The 19852-nt window shown below is 37.6% G+C and overlaps 1 protein-coding gene and 1 pseudogene across 3 annotated transcripts in view; one reads left to right on the plus strand and one right to left on the minus strand.

The window, feature by feature from the left end:
- Positions 1-714, minus strand: part of PDLIM5 (PDZ and LIM domain 5) — a 202678-nt gene extending 201964 nt beyond the window's left edge. For all 3 annotated transcript variants that reach the window (XM_028117814.2, XM_028117813.2, XM_088021106.1), the window contains exon 1: positions 641-714. The gene's annotated coding sequence lies outside the window, so the exon portion shown is untranslated. The remainder of the gene's footprint in view (positions 1-640) is intronic.
- An 11429-nt stretch (positions 715-12143) lies between these two features.
- LOC114220142 (ribosomal biogenesis factor pseudogene) lies at positions 12144-12496 on the plus strand (annotated as a pseudogene).
- The last annotated feature ends 7356 nt before the right edge of the window (positions 12497-19852 follow it).

Here is a 19852-nt window from a genome sequence, read left to right on the forward strand (position 1 = left end):
TTTTTCCACTTATTGTCAAATGCACTGAAGGGAGTCTTACAAAAGTCCCAACAAGTACTCAAGTATTAATAAATCTGTAGATTATGACAGATTTTTTTAAACAAGCTTTATTTCTGGTCGCACGGCTGTTTCCCCAAACAGGTACACAATTTTAAATAGCTGGGGGGAAATAAACACTTCTCAGTAGGGCGAAAGCCAACAAAAAAATAACACGCCTTTCCCGTTTAGTCCCGCTCCCTACACCCCAAAGAGGTTCCTGCAGGACGTGGGTGTACCCAGATGGCAAAGTAGGTGCCCGGCGACGCCCGGCGACTCCCGGCAGCTGGCTGGCCGGCGGGTCGCTGCGAGGGTGCCCGGGAGCGCCACGTCCCGGCCGACCCGAGCTCCGGGAACTTCCAGTGCTCGTCCTCTGGCCTTGCGCCCACTCCCGCGCCGCCCTTTCCCGGGAGCTCCTCTTCCCACGCGGCTCTCTCACCTCCGCCGCTCCAGAAAGCACCTGAGGAGCCGTCCCCGCGCGAAGCGCGCCCCCTCCTGCTCCCCAGCCGGGCTTCCCTCCGCGCCCTGGGCGCAGGGAGACTGCTTTTCCCCCTCCTCCCTTCGGGCTGTAGGAGCCGCGCATCTCTGCCCGGCGGTCACTCACCTCGAGTCCGGCGAGGCGCTGCCTCTGCCTCAGACGAGCGCTGACAAGTGATTCCGAGTGCGTGCGCCGTCCCCACAGCCCGGGGAACTTCCGCCTGCTTGCACTCCCCGACCCCGCCCCCAGGCGGAGACACGCCCCCCTCCGCTCCCGGCCACGCCCCCGGCCAGGCAGGGCCGCCCCAGGCGGGCGGAGTAGGGTACGCAAGAGTCAGGCGCGCGGGCTTGCTGAGGCGAGCTGAAGCCAGCGCAGGAAAAACAATTGAGCTACCGAGTTTCGGTGGCAGTAGTCAGGGGATTTTTGAGCAGTACCTGGCGAAGGTATGCTCCTCGTGTCTGTTTTGTAATGGATGCATTTCTCTCCCCAGAAACTTTGAATTGGCAAGCAGTTGTTCTGGCTAAAAATAGAAGAGGGCTTTGGATAAATCCCTAGTTATGCAAGTCCAGCGACTACTGCCTGGTTTTTGGAGAGAGCTTTTCGTGCCCTGAGAAGGGCAGACCCTGAAGTTTGCTTGTCAGGAAGGTGAAAATCGGTAACCCGAATATCTAGAAGTCAAATTCTGTGGTCATACCAGAAGACAGTGATAGAGAGCAAGGGCCAAAAGCCGTTCAACCAGTATATCCTCATTACTAAGTCCAACAAATCAGTAGCCCACTCTTCAGTTTCTGTAAAGTTGCTGGATTTATCCCAGGGAATTTATTCATAAACAAACTTAAATAATGTGCAGTGAATATATGGAAAGTAACTTGTTGACTTTTTAAAACTGTGAATTGGGTTATAAAAAGTGAAAAGGACAATTTTTAACCAAGGAGCGTGTAAAGCAAGGATGAACTTCATGGGGTCCATGAATCCCCTTGATGTATAGAACAGCCTTCTAGAGGACAAAGTCCAATACTGCTCCGACCAAAACGGTAGCCACTAGCCATGTGTGGCTCTTGAACGTTTGAAATATGGCTACTTGACTAAGGCACTGAATTTTTTGTTTTATATACTTTTAATTGACATTTAAAAACTGAAGCAGGATAGCATTTGTGTCAAACACAACTTTACTGTTTGGGTAGGACTACATTTCACTTCACCATTGAAAACTTAGTACCTAAACTGAGGTGTGATAGAAGTTCAAAAAAGCACTCTGAATTTCAAAGTCTTAGGATGAAAATTTTGATGTAAAATACCTCATTAATAATTTTATATCAATTGCATGTTGGAATAAGATTTTTATATTTGAATAAAATATATAAAATTAATTTCATCCATTTTCTTTTTTATGTGCATACTAAGATATTTAAAATTACCTATGTAACTAGCACTATATTTTCAATGGATGGCGCTGCTCCGTAGCATTCATCACATTCTCCAAAAGATTATGTTGGAAGGAAAAGTTTCCTATTGTGAAAGCTGGTTTTGGAGTACTTTATTTCTTTGTAAGATTTTATTTTTTTAAGTAATCTCTACACCCCACGTGGGGCAGGAACCCACAACCTCGAGATTAAGAGTCCTGCACTCCACCAACAGAGCCAGCCAGGTGCCCTTGGAGCACTTTAATATATGTTTATATATTATTAACATATTATTTATATTAATATTAATATGTGCTATCATGTTTGACACCTCACCTCAAAATTAAATAAATAATAACAGTGACATTTACAAATACCTACCAAGTGCCAGTGTGGCAATCCTTACAATAACTTTATAAGACAAAGGTCATCCCCATTCATAGCTAAGAAAATTGAGGTTGCAAGAAATTACAGTTTGTGACAGTTCCACAGGGCAATGGCCTGTAAAGGTCCCATCTCTGCTCCTCTTTATGTTTATTGTTGAGACAGTTAAAATGAACCTAGACCAACAAGGTTGATGAAGACATCAAGAATTGCAGGTGGTAGAAGGAGATTTCACCAGAGGGTAAGCACCTTGAAGAGCTGAGAGTAAGAGGAGTGTTGTTTCCTTAGCAAATTCATATTTTAGCATATAGGTGCTAGCCGGCCTCTAAATGGTCCTCCTCCTCTCGTGGTTTAAAGGAGGGTAAGAATGAGAAAACGAAATTAAGGTATGATGCAGATACATTTATCCAAGTGTCCTCCAAAAAAAACAGCTGCATCAAAATAACATACGCAGCTTGTTCAAATTGTGTTTTCCTGGACCCTACCCAGACCCAGGATCCTTGCAGGTGGGCCCTAGGAATCTGGCTTTTTAAAAAACACTCCCTCCCCAACTCCAGGTAATTATTAAACTACAATGCTTAAAAACCTCTTCCCTAGAAATATCCCTCTGTCCCCAATTTACTGTATAATGTACTTAGGTGAGAACCATGCATCCCAGACAGCAGCAACTAATCTCAGTTCCCTCATCCTTAAGAAATAATTATAAATAGCTTTTTGAGGTTATTGTGAGGAGTAGAGATAATATATATAAAGCACCTGGCAGCATGCTTGACACCAAGTAGATGTTGAATAAATGGTAGCCATACGAACTTGCCAAACCAATTGATTACATTTATTTACATATCACAAAGAAAAGTAGAGAACTTGAGCATTCAATGTGGACTAAGTTCTTCGTGACTTACGGACATTATCTTTTTAAATTCTTACCACCATATAAAGTAGGTATGTTTTCAGAAGAAACAGAAATGTGGAGATGAAGAAACTTAACCAAGAGCACACAACTAATGAGTGACAGAAGTAGATCACAAGATCTGACTCCAAAAACCGTGTCCTTTTCATCTCAACACACTTCTTCTGGTAAATTCAATAAGCCACCCAGTTTAAAGACCAGAGAAAGGAGATGGAAAACTATAGCAGCTAACACTGTTGGGAGCCAGAGAGATGCAATCTGCAACAAACTATGGAAATTAAATACTTGTATATTATTATGAGTATGTATATCACTTGTATATGAAACAGGACAAAATTACTAAACCATTTCTGGTAGAGGATGTGCCTTAACTTGTTTCAGAATGAATTGCTCCCAAGACATTCTGAATCCCCTTCTCTGTCTTATTCATCACTAACATTTATGAAATGGTTGGCCATGATTTGAAGGACAGTCTGTGACTACAGACTAAGCAGGATGATAACTGATTCATCAGGAAATCAGACCAGTGTCCTTAGCCTTGTTAACTCTACATGCTAAGCAAAGGAACTCACCACAAAAGAAACTATATTTAAAGTTTCACTTTATCATAACCAGTGCACAAGAGAAAAAAAAAAGTAGATCAAAAGATTAATTTAGAAGGAAGAGTTTTTAAGAATATTCCATCTAAACCCAGTATTTATCCAAGTGAATACATGTTTGCTCTAACATTTTATTATCCTCTTGCGGTACTTCAAAAATAACAAACTTTTAATTACAAGATGGCATGGCTGTGACAAGTTCTTACGGTTGCACCGAATAAACTGTAAAGTGCCAGTCTTTAAAAAGTTCCTACATTACTCTAAGTTACTTTTTTAAGTCCTAATCCTGAAAGGCAAACAAACCACTCAGAGGTATGAATATTTAATGTTTAAAATCCAGAATGGGCGGGGCGCCTGGGTGACTCAGTTGGTAAAGCACTGGACTCTTGATTTCAGTTTAGGTCATGATCTCAGGCTCGTGAGATCGAGCCTTGCGTTAGGCTTTGCACTGGGGCTGGAGCCTGCTTAAGATTCTCTCTCTCTCTCCCTTGCTCTCTGCCCCTCCCCCCCAAAAATAAAAATAAAATAAAATCCAGAATGGAGAGGATGCTGGAAAGAGGGGCAAGCACTAAAGAAGCAGAGAGAGAGAGAGAGTAGAAAGAAATAAATGGATGGGAAATGCTCTGGGAGCAGATCCATGATGCCTATGCAATTGAGTAAATAAATAGGGTATCGAGGAAGAAGTCAAAAAGTTTAAACTTTTTAAAACTGCTTCAAGATTTCAAGTCTGGTTTTGGGGAGTGGTATTAATAACTAATATTGAAGAGAGAGGAGACATTTTTGAAGGGACAATGCATTTCCCTGGCAGTTTCTAGTAAGAAAAAAAAAAAGCCAATTTATGAATAAAAAGGGTGGATTGTAAGGGCACTGAAAAAAGTACCAGAGAGCTCCAAGTTTCAGATTTCAGAAGGGAAGGAATATTCCTCATGATAAGATCAAGGTTTAGGGGCCCCTGGGTGGCTCGGTCTTTAAGGGTCCTGGGATCAAGCCCTGCATCAGGCTCCCTACTCAGAGGGGAGCCTGCTTCTCCCTCTCCCACTCCCCCTGCTTGTGTTCCCTCTCTCGCTGTGTCTCTCTCTGTCAAATAAATAAATAAAATCTTAGAAAAAAAAAGATCAAGTTTTAGCCAGTCTGATGGTTTACTCAAAGTCATTTCTTTGAGGCATCTGGTTGGTGATAGAAAGGATAGAGAATATGTGATTTTGGAGAGGAGATAGAAACAGAACATAATCGAAAAAGCTTGGTATACAAAGAAAAATGTTATTTGAAGAAAATCAAGAAAATGAGAAATAGGCCTGGGGCACAACTTCCCAATTAGTTGGTTATGCCGAGAAATTAATCTTCTCAGTCTGGGAGGTAGTGCAGGCTGGGAAGAAGGCTTATCCATTTTCCTCCATTCCTAAGTTTGGCTTGATGTAAAAAGAGTTGAGAAGCAAGAAACTAAGAAAAGACAAATGAAAAAAACCTGCCATCTTTCAATCAGGATGATCAGGATGACTTATACATTTGATCTAAATGAACTTAGGAAACTGTAAAGAGAGAAGATCTAGATGTATGCTGTGAGAGCTCATTAGAAAGATCTGCCCACACCTCTGTTCAGTGTTCCTTTATTAAAACATTTTCAAGGGTGGCTGGGTGATAGACATTGGGGAGGGTATGTGCTATGGTGAGCGCCGTGAATTGTGGAAGACTGTTGAATCACAGATCTGTACCTCTGAAACAAATAATGCAATATATGTTAAGAAAAAAAAAAGAAGAAGAAAGCAGGAGGGGAAGAATGAAAGGGGGGAATTGGAGGGGGAGATGAACCATGAGAGATGATGGACTCTGAAAAACAAACTGAGGGTTCTAGAGGGGTGGCGGGTGGGGGGATGGGTTAGCCTGGTGATGGGTATTAAAGAGGGCACATTCTGCATGGAGCACTGGGTGTTATGCACAAACAATGAATCATGGAACACTACATCAAAAACTAATGATGTAATGTATGGTGATTAACATAACAATAAATAAATTTAAAGAAAAAAAACATTTTCAATATTGGTCACTTTGCTATCCACCTGATACTAATAGGTTATTGTATGTCAATTATACACCTCCAAGGGTACCATCTGTTTCCTTTTCAAAACCCTGACTGATACATTATTGGTGATTCTTTTTATCATCAATACTGTCACATAAATCATTAGAATGTTATGCACACTTATTTACTGAGCATCTATCATGCCCTAAACTCTGTTGACATGTAATTTTAAAAGTAAAGTCACTTTTTGTGAAAATATTATGACTTTTGCTTTTGTGATTTTTTTTAAATTGATGACTTTTTAGTCATTTTAGGATTTTTAGAAGCATTTCCTTTAGATTACAGTGTGGTATGACCCACCATGACTTAAAATCTGGAAATAAGTTCTTTCTTTCCTCATTGTCAACTTTTAACCAATTTTTAAAAGAGCTAGCAAAGGTGATTATTCTGAATCACAAACAAAATACATCTTAAAACTAGACCTAGTCTATGCATATAGGGTAAACAACCAGAGTTATCTTTGGGAGGTAGGATTGGGAAACTTAATTTTTTACTTTATAATTTTCTGTATTTCAAATTGTAGAGAATATTTATTACAACTATAACGAGAATAAAACAACACAGACTTGTTTCTAAAAACCACATTAATCGGGGCACCTGGGTGGCTCAGTCATTAAGCATCTGCCTTCAGCTCAGGTCATGATCCCGGGGTCCTGCGATCGAGCCCCGCATCGGGCTCCCTGCTCTGCAGGAAGCCTGCTTCTCCCTCTCCCTCTGCCCCTGCTTGTGTTCCCTCTCTCACTGTGTTTCTCTCTCTGTCAAATAAATAAATAAAATCTTTTTAAAAAACCCACACACATTAATTGATTAACTTCAAGATAATACAAATTTTATATTATATATTAATAATATAAATTTTTAATAGCCCAAGATTAATTTTAAATTGTTTTTTAAATATCAATTTCTTTAATTTATGGTTTTGTCCCAAACTACTGATGTAATCTCTTCTGATCCTTTAGGTAGTCTTTCACATTGTCTGGGTTTACAATTTCTCAAGCTTTTCCTTGTATCTCTCCAGCAATGGTGGAGCTATGAAGACATAATTATTAACAAGCCTAGTGTACAAATAAGGGCATTTAAACAAGTGGTATTTTGGATTGGAAAGATCCTTGGGGAAATCTAATCTTAACATGCTTTATTTACAGTAAAATCTCTCCACCCAAAAGACAGTACCTCCACTAAGTGTTTTTAAAATCCGTTTACACACTCTGGGAAAAGCAATGAAACTAATATTTTCATTGGAAGGTATCCACATGTGTAGTCACAGTGGAATGCAGTAAAGTATGCCATTCCTAGCCAAAATGTAAAGGGATGTAATACAAAGAATGATGAATCAACTCATCAAAAATCTAATTAAAGCATAGAATTGTTTTAGGATAAGGAATAATATGAAGGAATGACTATGGATCAATAACATATACAAAAACTTAACTGAATTCTACTAATAATATCCAATTTACACATCATATCAAATTCTGCCAACCTGTATAATATGCAGAGACCTATTGATATTAAATTTCAGAATAAAGTTATTCTGGGAAATTCCTCAAAGCCACTTTCTGCCAGTTGCATAGAGGTTAACTGATGAAGAAAGTAAGATAGACCTTTTTTTTTTTAAATCTGTGAGATATGAACCTGGAATCTTTCAATATTTTCATAATCTGATTATTTTACATGACAAAATATTTTTAATATTTTAATACTTTAGCCAAAAGTTTGATGTCTGCTTCTTCTCAGAATTTAAAAGCTTTAACAAAGTAACTTCAGTATGCTATGTGTAAATAACAAATCCACCCATTTCCACTTAAATATTATTATTTAGGACACTAAAACTTACATTTAAAAATTCATGGAAAAAGTATAGTTATAAATATTATTGATAGTTGCCTCTGGATGGTGAAACTTGGTATAATTTTGTTATGCTTCTATTTGCTTTTTGTACTTCCCAAACTTTCTATGAAAACATTTTACTTTTTTTTTTAAAAGAGAGAGAATGAGAGCCAGAGAGCACGAGAGGGAAGAGCGTCAGAGGGAGAAGCAGACTCCCTGCTGAGCAGGGAGCCCGATGTGGGACTCGATCCCGGGACTCCCGGATCATGACCTGAGCCGAAGGCAGTTGCTTAACCAACTGAGCCCCCGAGGTGCCCGAAAACATTTTACTTTTATAATGAAGTGAAAATCAGGAGTAGCATTTTTAGCACGTGCTAACACACATAACACTGTTATACACACATATATTGTTATGGAAATTCGCATATTCACATAAATATCTTTGGAACAAATTGAAATTTTGAATAATAGCCATTACTAGCTAGATATTCTTCTGAATTCTTTGTACGTATTGATTTACGTATAAAGCAACTGTAGGAGATAGGTACTATTATTTTCAGACAAGGAAATGAAAGAACAGAGTTAATCTTACTTACATTTGTACAGCTGACTAATACAGGCAGAACCAGGCTTTGAACCCTAACAATTTGACTATAGAGTACATGTACATAACTGAAATGTGGCTGCTTTTACAGAGTGTATTATGGAAGTTTATAACTCTGAAATTTTCTTTTCATGCAAGTCGGATTCAGCCCAATGTGGTTCTCATTCAAGATGTAAACTTCCTTGACTATTTCTATGTTTTTGCATAACTGACAAGGAATATTAGGGAAGTGACAATAAAGTAAAAAGATTGATCATAATAAAGGTAATTTCAGGATTAAGAGATAAATCTCTAAACCTGATAGTAAAGAATACTTTCTTCAAATGTTTTAAGCTGAAACCATTATTTCTATTAAGTTTCATAGCCGTCCCTACAGAATGAGACCTCTTGATAATAGTAACTTATTTTTTAGTATGTGAAAAAATCCAATTATAATCTCCACAGAATATTTGGTTTTCTCTATGAATTTCTTCTAGAAAGGAAAATTTGAGAACATATATATATAGTTGTTCCATCAATACAAAGTCAAACATCCAAATTAAATCTGAAAAATACAGTAGTCAAATTTGTCCTAGATTTTATTTTATTTTTTAATTTAACCCAGCTACCTGATATAGATACACCTTAATCAAACGTAATAGTGTGGTCTTAATCAAAGCAGTATTAAACATTAAAAGACAATTTTGATAAATTTTTAAACAAACACATTCAACATAACAGTTAAACTAATGTAACAAAAAGCACTGTGATAAAATGGGCAAAACAAATACCACATTGAAGTAAATGAGACACATTTCCTAAATTAACATCAACTGAACATTTTGTTAAATGTAATTTATTAGGCCAATAAGTCTTTCTATGTAGGATTTAATCCTTAGGAGAAAAAAGATGAAGACATTTCTTGTTTTCTTTGTATCTATCTGGTCAGATTCCTTGACAAAATTCTTATAGACTTTTTTTATATTTAATAGTATTTTATATTGTTTATATTATATTATTTATTAAATTTATAATACTTTAAATTTTATATTATTAAATATATACTTATGTTTATATAACAGTTAAATCAACATGTTGTCATTTCAGAACCTAGTCTCTGTAACACTAAAGTATTTCTGACCCAAAAACAGAGCATATAAAAATTTTGACCAAGAGATCCTATCATATACAAGGGGACAGAGGCCTTGGGGTACAAAGAGAACTTTCAGTAGGTTTTTTATCAAGAGGGCAGAAATACCCCTATGAAAATCAAAATCTTATCTATTTCACAGATATTTCAACATGATCAGCAGGGACAAACAAGTATCATCCCCTCCTAGAAAAGAAATGAGTTGGTTCTTACAACTTGAGCCAAAGTATCAACCGTCACACATAGATCCAAATATAGTGCCTCCTGGCAAAGAAACAGCCCACAGCAAGCGGCAGAGCTGGCGGACACCTGATAGCATTGCCTGAGTAACTTGAGCTAAAGTTTTGCTTGTTGTGGAGACAAATAACACTGAAAATCCAGGCAGAGAACAAATCACATTACCTCAATTTTAGAACGTTCTTTGAAGATGGTTTTGAAATCTCCTGATATTTTTTAATTTTTTGCTGTACTTTTTATTAAGAAATTTCAAACGTACACTTTTTTAAAGACTTTATTTATCTGAGAGAGAGAGAGAGAGAGAGCAAAAGGGGGGGAGGGGCAGAGGGAGAAGCAGGCTCCCCACTGAGCAGGGAGCCCAATGTGGGGCTCAGTCCTAGGACCCTGGGATCCTGACCTGAGCCAAAGGCAGATGTTTAACTGACTGAGCCACCGAGGTGCCCCAAACATACTTTTTATTACAGAAAGAATATTATAATGAACTCCCAATGTATCCATTATCAAGCCTCAATAATTATCAGCATTAATATATAAACTTAACGTTTTATACATAGCTTTAAACAAAGATAAATTTTATACATGACAAGAGTTCACAAACTGTTATTCAGTTTAAATGAAGGATGTGGTTTTTAGTTCAGTCATGTTGCACTTAAAGAGTTGGTTAGAAAGAGAACACTAGGCAGGTTTTTTTCAGATTGAAACTCTCAGAGCAAATTATTCTTTATGAAGTCTCTATCAATTAAAACCAAGCATATTCAGAAATTCATTTTTATTGGTACAACTGCAGAATAGGCAGACTCTCAGGGACTCATTCATGCTAAAAATAAAGCTCACTAGAAGTTGATGAGAAACCCAGAAGTTTATTGTAAATTTAAAAAAGGATACTTGTGAAGCAATCTGGAATACTCAGATCATTTTACTTCCAGGGAAGTCCAGGTGAAAAATAAAATTTAGGTAAGAAGTTTGCTTATCTGGAGTAGAATCAGAGTAAAAAGAGGTGGAAGAAGTTAAGGAGAACCTCATTCAGTTGGGATAACCAGATAATCATTGGGTGATCACTTCAGTAGGTGACGTAGGATGCTCATAACATACTGTTCTCAGGCCACAGTTGGAGAACACTAACAAGAGCTTAGTTTCAAACTCTTCCTTGTTAAAGCTCCTGATTTCCTTTTTTTTTCCAATCATTAAAACACTCCACCATGAAGATATCTAATTTCTAATATTGGAGTTTACCTTCATAAGTAGCTTTTAAATTAATGTCTTCCTTTTTGAGGGAAACTCCCAGGCCCCTGGCTGATGTTTAGGAAGAAATCTACTTGGAAACCATGGACTCCTGGGTATGCTCTCTACCATCCCTCAGGTCATTTAGATTGGAATACTGACAAAACACAAAATATAATTTTTGGTCCTATTTTTGCAGATTTCAGGGAAAGGACTCTTGGGGTTTTTTTTCTGGGATTGCCAAAAGAAAGACTGGCCTACTAACCAAATTCTATGGGATGCCTTCCTAAAGAATCAAAGTTCTTGCTTAGATTTCCCACTTGAACACCAGAAAAGAAATTTTTTTCATCTTTTTCCAAGCTTGTTGATTCTATTGTTTATAAAATCAACAAAATAGATTTGTTTCTCTTTTGTGCATGCCCATGCTACCAATTTATTGCTATATTCTCTTTTCTTTATCAAAGAATTGAGAAGTGAAAAAATTTCAGGAGTTCTCAGATTATATGATTAGAACTTCTGTTTCATTAGCTCTCTCACATATGAGGTAACAAAAGAATAGTAAGAAGCGTTCGGCAACAGGGACAGGTTTCATGACTTCATTTGTTCTGAGTGACTTCATTTCTAACTCGGGCAAATCCATAATAATTTGACTTGCTCAACCAGCCTGCTAATTATATGAATTCTTAAAAATCAATTCCAACCAAAAAAATAAAATCGGAGAGCATTTCAGTGTACCCTCATGAATTGCCAACACATTATGATTCTGGCATTTGCGAAGAGCAGTTTCCTTCTCTGCCGCTGTGTTGCAAGATGGTTGGCTAGTAGACCATGTGGTGACAAATTAGTGGGGATGCTGAGGAATTTCCTTGCTGTAGCATTTAGGTATCAGAAACATCTCAGAAATAATGATGTTTAGGCGCATGGGTGACTCAGTTGGTTAAGCGTCTGCCTTCAGCTCAGATCATGATCCCAGGGTCCTGGCATCGAGTTCCGAGTTGGGCTCCCTGCTCAGCAGAGAGTCTGCTTCTCCCCGTGCCCCCACACCCCACTCATGTTCTCTCTTGTGCTCACTCTCTCTCTCAAATAAATAAAAATATTTTTGAAATAATGATGTTTGGTTATCTTCTATACAAATATAAGATAATGTTGGGCATAAATAATTTCCCTGAAAACAATTCACTTTTTAGTTTTCAAGTTAAAAAATTCCCTAGTTAGGGAAGATCTTCTGCGTGTAGATGGTGTCAGTCGGAGCGTGAGTTGCTGCACGAGGGTATTGAAGACAATGGCCAAGAACAAACTAAGAGGGCAGAAGTCCAGGAATGTATTTCATATAGCCAGCCAAAAAAACTTTAAGTCTAAAAACAAAGTAAAACCAGTTACCACTAATCTTAAGAAGATAAACATTGTGAATGATGAAAAAGTTAACAGAGTGAATAAAGCTTTTGTAGATATACAAAAGGAACTTGCCCGTTTCTCAAAAGGCCTTTCCCTTGAACCTTTGCAGAAACAGCTGATTCCTCAGCAGTGTCATGAAAACGAACCAGTTAATGTTGATGAAGCGACAAGATTAATGGCTCAGTTGTAATACACTGGAGTTACAGCAGATACCCCAAAAAGACCAATAAATTGTTTTATACAGTTGTATTTTTAAAAATCTTGTTAATGTACAGGCATTGGCACATTTTTAAAACAAACTACATAAACAGATCTTTCCTATAATCTAGGAAAGTGGAATGTCAGAAGTCAACAAAATGTGATAAACTTAAAGTGCTAAAACGGAAGGCACTTCACAAAATGTGTTCACTGAAACAGTTAATATATCCTACTTTACATCCTTCAAAAAAAAAAAATTCCCTAGTTAGTTACACAAAATCTAAGGCAATCTTCTATTTTTTTCCTCAGATTTATTTGCCTGTGTTTATTTTTTTATTTATATATTTACAACTGTTATGGATTGACAAGTAATTTCTTAGAAGAGCCCACCTGCAAAATGACAATAAGATCATCTGACGATATCAGAGCATGACATTTTTAGCTCAGTGGCATACACACAGAGCGTACATACAATGCTTTCTATTCTTCTCATTTTTTCCCTTAAAAACTTGTAAATTCCACCATGTGAGTGGTAGGATATTACTTTATTGCAAATGGAAATCTTGCAGATAGGATTGGGTGACATGAACGGTGACCTTTGGATGATATTTGTTGACTGGCTTTGTGGCTTTGGCTTTGTACTATGTAGTCATAACAACTGATTATAATTTTTAAGGCTTTTATTAAAAGACATTTTTAAAAAATATTTCATTTTTAAGTAATCTTTACAGCCAATGTGGGGCCTGAACTTACAAACCTGAGACCAGGAGTCTCATGCTCCACCAACTGAGCCAGCCAGACGCCCCTTACAATACATTTTTGCTTCAGTTATTAAGGGTCTTAATTAATGATTGTGTCCTTGTGGGGTGAAGCAATAGAGAGGGGAAAATGAAAGGATCAGGGAAAAAGAGTGGCAGGGAAAACAAATGAAAGGAGACAAGGAAGCCAAAAAAGAAAGGAGAATGGGTTGGGAGAAGGCAGAAAGTCCCTTAGGAAGAAAAGCAAGAAGGAAAAACTCTGAGCAAATAAGAACAGTCTGCTTGATTCTCACAGTAGTGTCATTATTTCCAGTAACAGGACCCCAAGCACCACCCAGAAGATAAAAGACTCACATAAGTGAGGTGATAAATATTCAATTCCCATACTGTCCTCTTCACTCTCAAGTTAACTTTTGCTCCTCTCAGTTTTTTGTTCCATGACTGTTACCAAAAGCTGCTGATCTTTTCTTTTCTCTTTCTCCCCTTTCAGTCTTATTTTTTAAAGATTTGATTTATTTATTTGACAGAGAGAGACACAGCTTGAGAGGGAACACAAGCAGGGGGAGTGGGAGAGGGAGAAGCAGGCTTCCCGCCGAGCAGGGAGCCCGATGCGGGGCTCCATCCCAGGACCCTGGGATCACGACCTGAGCCAAAGGCAGACACTTAACAACTGAGCCACCCAGGCGCCCCTCTCCTTTCAGTCTTAAGGTCTGGACATTTACTGTCATAAATCCAGAACAGAGGAGCAAACAGATGTTTGGATGAAAGAAGAAAAGTTTCAGGAATCCTCTGACCCCAATCCATACCATCAGGCCATGACCTGAGCTAACAGAGCTCCTCAGCTAAGCTTCTGCAATGCAGGGCTTTTGTAAGCAATACTCCTCTTTACAGAAGAGGGAGCGGTAGCTTGAAGGCCTTGCCTATGGCTCCCCAGTGAGTGAGTAACAGTCAGAAATAGAACTCAGACCTCCTGACCTCAGATTCAATGTTCTTTCCACTTAACGATGCCTAAAAATACAAACAAATAAAAAACTCCCCAAAGCAAATAAAACCTTATCCACTTCTGTTTACCTCATGCCTCAGAAGCCTGGAGTTTAGCAAGACCAATTTTGTAATTCTAGCTTTTTATACATACAACACCTGAATTTGTAAGAGATGGATCCCTTTAAGGGTATTTTGTTAAATAACATTTTCTTAATTTTCATATTGAGACAAATAACCTAGTAATAACCCTATAATAATAGCTTCAAACTATAAGGACCTTTAGAAATGTTCTTCTATTATTTTAAAGTAAAAACGTCTTTGGCTGAAATGAGATCTTTTTTGTGGTTTTATTTATACCTTTGAATTACTTTACTATGTTCTATCAACACCACCTCTACCAATTTGTCTTGTTGACTCTAGATCTCACTTAAATGTCATTTCCCTGGGGCAGCCTTCTCTGACTGTTCAAATTAAATTATCCACCCACCCACCCCCACCACCCTGGATTTAGACTTTTATAGCACTGGCACTTTTCCTTCATAGCTCTTGTTATGATAGTAATTATAGAGCATTTGAGTAATTATTGTTTAATGTCATTGTTGCCTTCTAGACCATAAGCACCAGGAGGGCAGAATTTGTTTATCTTATTCACGAATATATCCCCAGCACTTACCACAGTGATTGGCATATAGTAAGTGTTCATTAAATTATTTAATAAGTGAGTGGATGTGTTTCTTAGTGTAACCACATATGTGTTTGCATATCTGGCTTAAGGGGATCTTTTATTACCACAGCCTGCTATAAGATCTATGGCTTTTATATCTGCCATCCCTTTTTGTTTCTGGAATCTGTTTTAAGGCATTTAAGAAGAATAACAAATAATAATGGCCCTCTTTATTGTGTGTCTACTGTGTGCAATGTACTAGGTTAGGTGTTTTAGATGCATATTCTCAAAACAACCCTATGAGGTAGCTACAGTTTTTAATCACACAGATGAGGACACTGGAGTTTAGAAAGTTTAGAAAGGGTATCTGCCACATAGTAAGTGCTCAATAAATATGTATGGATTTAACTTAAAAATCTCTATGTTGAATCATGATTTAAAGTGATGAATTTTTTTTCAAAGCTCAATGGTGATTGGTTTATAAAATTAATATATAGTACAATTACATTTACTCACATAGAGGAAGAAGTCATTTTCATATTTGCCCATATGTCCTTTAATAAACAGCAAAAAAATAAAATCATGGATCAACTAACCTAAACTTTCCTTTTTCCTTGGGACCGATTCCTGATTCCTTCTTTTGAGGCCTACCCTAGAATTTCAAGTGTCCTGACTACTTGATCTCTATAAACTGTGAGATGAGAAGAACAATAGAACCTTGTTGAAAGAGAGATAATATGCCAAATGGTGGAAAATAGCTATTTATTTGGCCAAATTTGAGGGGTTTTTAGTAGGGAATTATTTCCTTTCTTCAAAATAACATTGCCAAGAATCTTTTCATTGTAATTCTACCACTCCACTACTCACAGAATAATTTTTCTTTTTATTTCCTTCAAAAGTTACAGTTTTTTTTTTAATAGGTTCCACACCCAACATGAGGCTCAAACTCATAACCCTAAAATCAAGAGTCACATGCTCTACCAAGTGAACCAGCCAGGCATTCCACAAACAAGTTCTTAAGAAAAGCTATACATGTGGTAACAGAGATTCTCAAGGATAAAAGCTTTTCTCTATGTTCTGTTTATTTCATGGCTCTTTCTAGCAACTACGAGACAATATGATATAGAATTCAAACTTGAATGCAAGCATCATTTTGGAATTAGAGAGCATGGCATATAAGACGAAGGAAAATGGGACTTATGGTGTGCCTATCATGTGCCCAACTCAGGGGGAAGCCCCTAGTTTTCTTATACAGTTTCATCAAGATCCCAGAACATGTTCCAGTTTAAAGAACAGTCTGCGTAGGCCAATACCATGAGAAAGATAAGTTGGAGAAGACATCTGAGCTGACCTCCCACCAAATGAGAGGAATGAATAAGTAGAAGAGAATCTAGCTTTAGTAAGACCTAATATAACATGAATTTTTATGTGAATCAATTGACAATTCCACAAATATAATAACTGTATCCAGAAAATAGTCCTTTTAAAAAACTAACTTTTAAGCTTATGCTGAGTAATCCCCACAGATTCTCCACTGCATCAGACTTGCTTCCCACCAGTACCATCACCATTGCTACTTTAGACAGATTTCATTACATTGTCAACATAAGACAAAAGTTTACAACCTAGTTTTTAGTAAGTCCATTCTTCCTGGCCTAGTCCCTTCATATCCAAGCCTGTCAAAATATTATATATCGTATCAATATCTAATTACTAGATTAAATTACTAGCATATTTGAGATTTATATTGTTTTCCTTAAAGTAAGGACCACTTGAGTGTGTGAAACCTGCAAGCAACATCTAATAGAGACATCTTTTCATTAATGCAGGTTTGAAGATATTTTGGACTAAAGTCTTAAATTTACTTTAAAAGTATCTATATTTGGGGGTGACTGGGTGGCTCAGTCGGTTAAGCATCCGACTCTTGATTTTGGCTCAGGTCATGATCTCAGGGTCATGATCTCAAGATTGTGAGATAGAGCCCTGTGTCTGGCTCTGCACTGGGCATGGAGCCTGCCTGGGATTCTCTCTCTCTCTCTGCTTCCTGCCACCACCCCCACCCCCACATCATCTAATTTCACTAGCAACCATGAACAGAGTAAAACATTTCCCTTAACTGACTGTTTTACTTGATGACTAGTATCATCTTGCCAAGTGAATGACAGGACCAGAGTAATGGATTAAGCTGTTACATATCCTGGGAAAGGGGGAGGGATACCTTGGGAGTGCTTTTGAATTTCGTTATCTCATTTGTTTAAATTGGGGAATGTAAAAAATGATTAAAGTTTTCCTTTCTTAGTTCTATCGTGTATTCTTGTTGATATAAATAGATGAAACTATTACCAATGCTGTCCAAAGTTTAGAAAGCTCATCATCTACATCATGAAGGCAAACAAACTCTCGAAACACAGTTCCACCCTGCAATCTTAAAAAGGCCTTTGAAGATGTCCATAGCTTTGGCTGTGTTCCAGAACCAGCTGGATCAGAGTGATGCAGCTTAATATAAAACACTGAAACCCTGGAGAGTTGTGAAAGCCAGTGTAGCGTCTGGAGCAAATGAATGTGTGATTGACACTGATGGACCTAACCTTCCACAGCGAGATATATGTCAAGATTTCCTGAGAAATGAGATTGTATATTTAAAAATAATAGAATAAATAGTCTCTGAAATACACAAACATCAACACTATTTTCTTTATTTTTTTTCTTTATCTACTTTGAGGCAAAGATTCTAACACATAATTAATCACCCAATCTAGTGTATTTTGTTATTAATAACATATTAAAAACCAGTACTGGACTTAGTTCACTTATTTTTGGTTAGCTCTGCCCAAGTCTCAAAGAGAAAAATAATAGATATCTCCAATTGATCTGTGCTTGGTAATCACAGTAGTGAGAACAGTTCGATGAAGTAGAAAGCTCTTCATTAAACTATCTAAATAGCTAGATAGGCTGAAGTTTCATTCATTCAAAAAATACTTAGTGCTTATTCTATAATAGGTACTCTTCTAGGGATGTAAGTATTATAATTAATGAACTAAGTCTATGCCCTCATGGAGTAAACACTTGTGTGTCTGATAGACAATAAAATAGGTATATACATTATTTTCAAGTGGTGGTAAATGCTAGAAAGACCAAGAAGTAGGATAAGGGGATTAATGTTTTCATGGGATGGGGTGATATTGTAGAGCAAGGACTTTTTGAGGAGGTGACATTTAAGCAGATTGCTGAGTGATAGAGTGAGCCACACAAAGTTCTGAGGAAAAACATTTCAGATAGAATAAAAAGCAAAAACCAACCAAACACAAAAGATCTTCAGAAAGAAATGCATTGAATTTATTTTCAGAACAGCAAGGAGGAAAACTAGAGGGAGAGAAGGCCAAGATGAGATCAGAGAAGTAGCCAAAGGCCAAACATCAGGTTTGTAGGCCTGAAAAAGTCTGGATTTCAGTCCGGTGTCCAGAAAGTCACTGGATGGTTTTTAGCAGGGGTAGGACATAATTCCATGGACACAGACTTTAAAAAGGTAGAAGTGGAATCAGGGAAACTAGTTAGGAGAGAAATGGGGCCTTCACTCTAGATGTGGTAGTAGTAGATGTGATAAGTTATGGAACATTCCAAATATTTTGGGAGTGAGTCTGAAGATATTTGTTGATGGCTTTGGAGTATAGTTTTGCAAAAAAGGAATCAAGAATGATCCTAACATTTTGCCTTGTGCCTATACATGAATGGTATGCCTCTAACTGAGATAATGGAGAGTGGTCAAGGCAAATGGGAAAGCAAAGTTTTTAGAGAAAAAAAAATCAGTGATGCTAGATGATATAAATATGTATGAGAATTAGAAATAAATCTCGGGAAACCTGGGTGGCTCAGTTGGTTGAGTGTCTAATTCTTCATTTCGGCTCAGGTCATGATCTCAAGGTAGTGGGATCGAGCCGCCATATTGGGCTCAGTGCTCTGCTTGTCCTCTCCCTCCCTTTGCTTGCATGTGAGCTCTCTCTCTCTCATAAATAGATAAAATCTTAAAAAAAAAGAAAGAAATCTCAAAATCTTAGGTGCTAGAGCATAAACTCACATTTATACAAAAATCAAGACACTTTACCATGAATTATGTTTCTAGAGGACAATAGGCATGGGCAATGGGAAAAGATGTTTTCAATTTTCTTTTTTATACATTTCTGCGCTTCCTCAAATTTTCTTATAAATCTCACTCATATATTACTTTTATTTTTTTAATTTAAATATACCAATAATACACTAATAAAAACCAAGCAGTTAAATGAGAGATTATATAGTAAGCAGATAGAAAGGAAAATCAACTGCATTTACCTGCTTAGAGAGGTTTTGTAACTATCCAGCTTCTACACCCATTAATGAACCTTAGAAGTGGACAGGTGCATCTTCAGCTCCCTCTTCTAACTTTACATTTGGCATTAACACCAACTTGTTCCTTGGTTTAAAGTTTGCTTTCTTTCCCTAGCTATGCCCTATGCTGCTCCACATGTAGTATGATATGCTCTGCCTCAGGCTCTAAAAGGGTTTATACACATCTATCTCAAAAGCATTTGTCATCTGTTCTAATCCAGTGACTGCTTAAGACCCAAACCAGTTGGCCTCAATTAGCTAAACGAGGCCTGTTTGTTTGCTCTTTGGAGCTAGGTAGCAAACACAAGGGTATTCCAACTTGCCATTATTACCTGATGCCTTCACCATGAAATCAGTAAACTGGCTGTCACAAAGTCACTTTTTCTGTTTAGATAAGAGAGTAGCCAAAACTCTCAGGGACATTTTAATAGACACCTATAGAGAGGGGATTAGGGCCTCTATTAATACGCTCAGTCCCAGGATTCCTGCAACATGGGTTATTCTACCGATCTTCTCCCCTCACATTCTCCCAATGAGTTATCCTTCTCCCCACACTGGGTCTTATTTCAAGGGTATT

The sequence above is a fragment of the Eumetopias jubatus genome, unplaced genomic scaffold, assembly GCF_037043125.1.
Source record: "Eumetopias jubatus isolate StellerSeaLion01/CBP00866 unplaced genomic scaffold, mEumJub1_p1.0 scaffold_2, whole genome shotgun sequence".
In the NCBI taxonomy this organism is placed as follows: domain Eukaryota; kingdom Metazoa; phylum Chordata; class Mammalia; order Carnivora; family Otariidae; genus Eumetopias; species Eumetopias jubatus.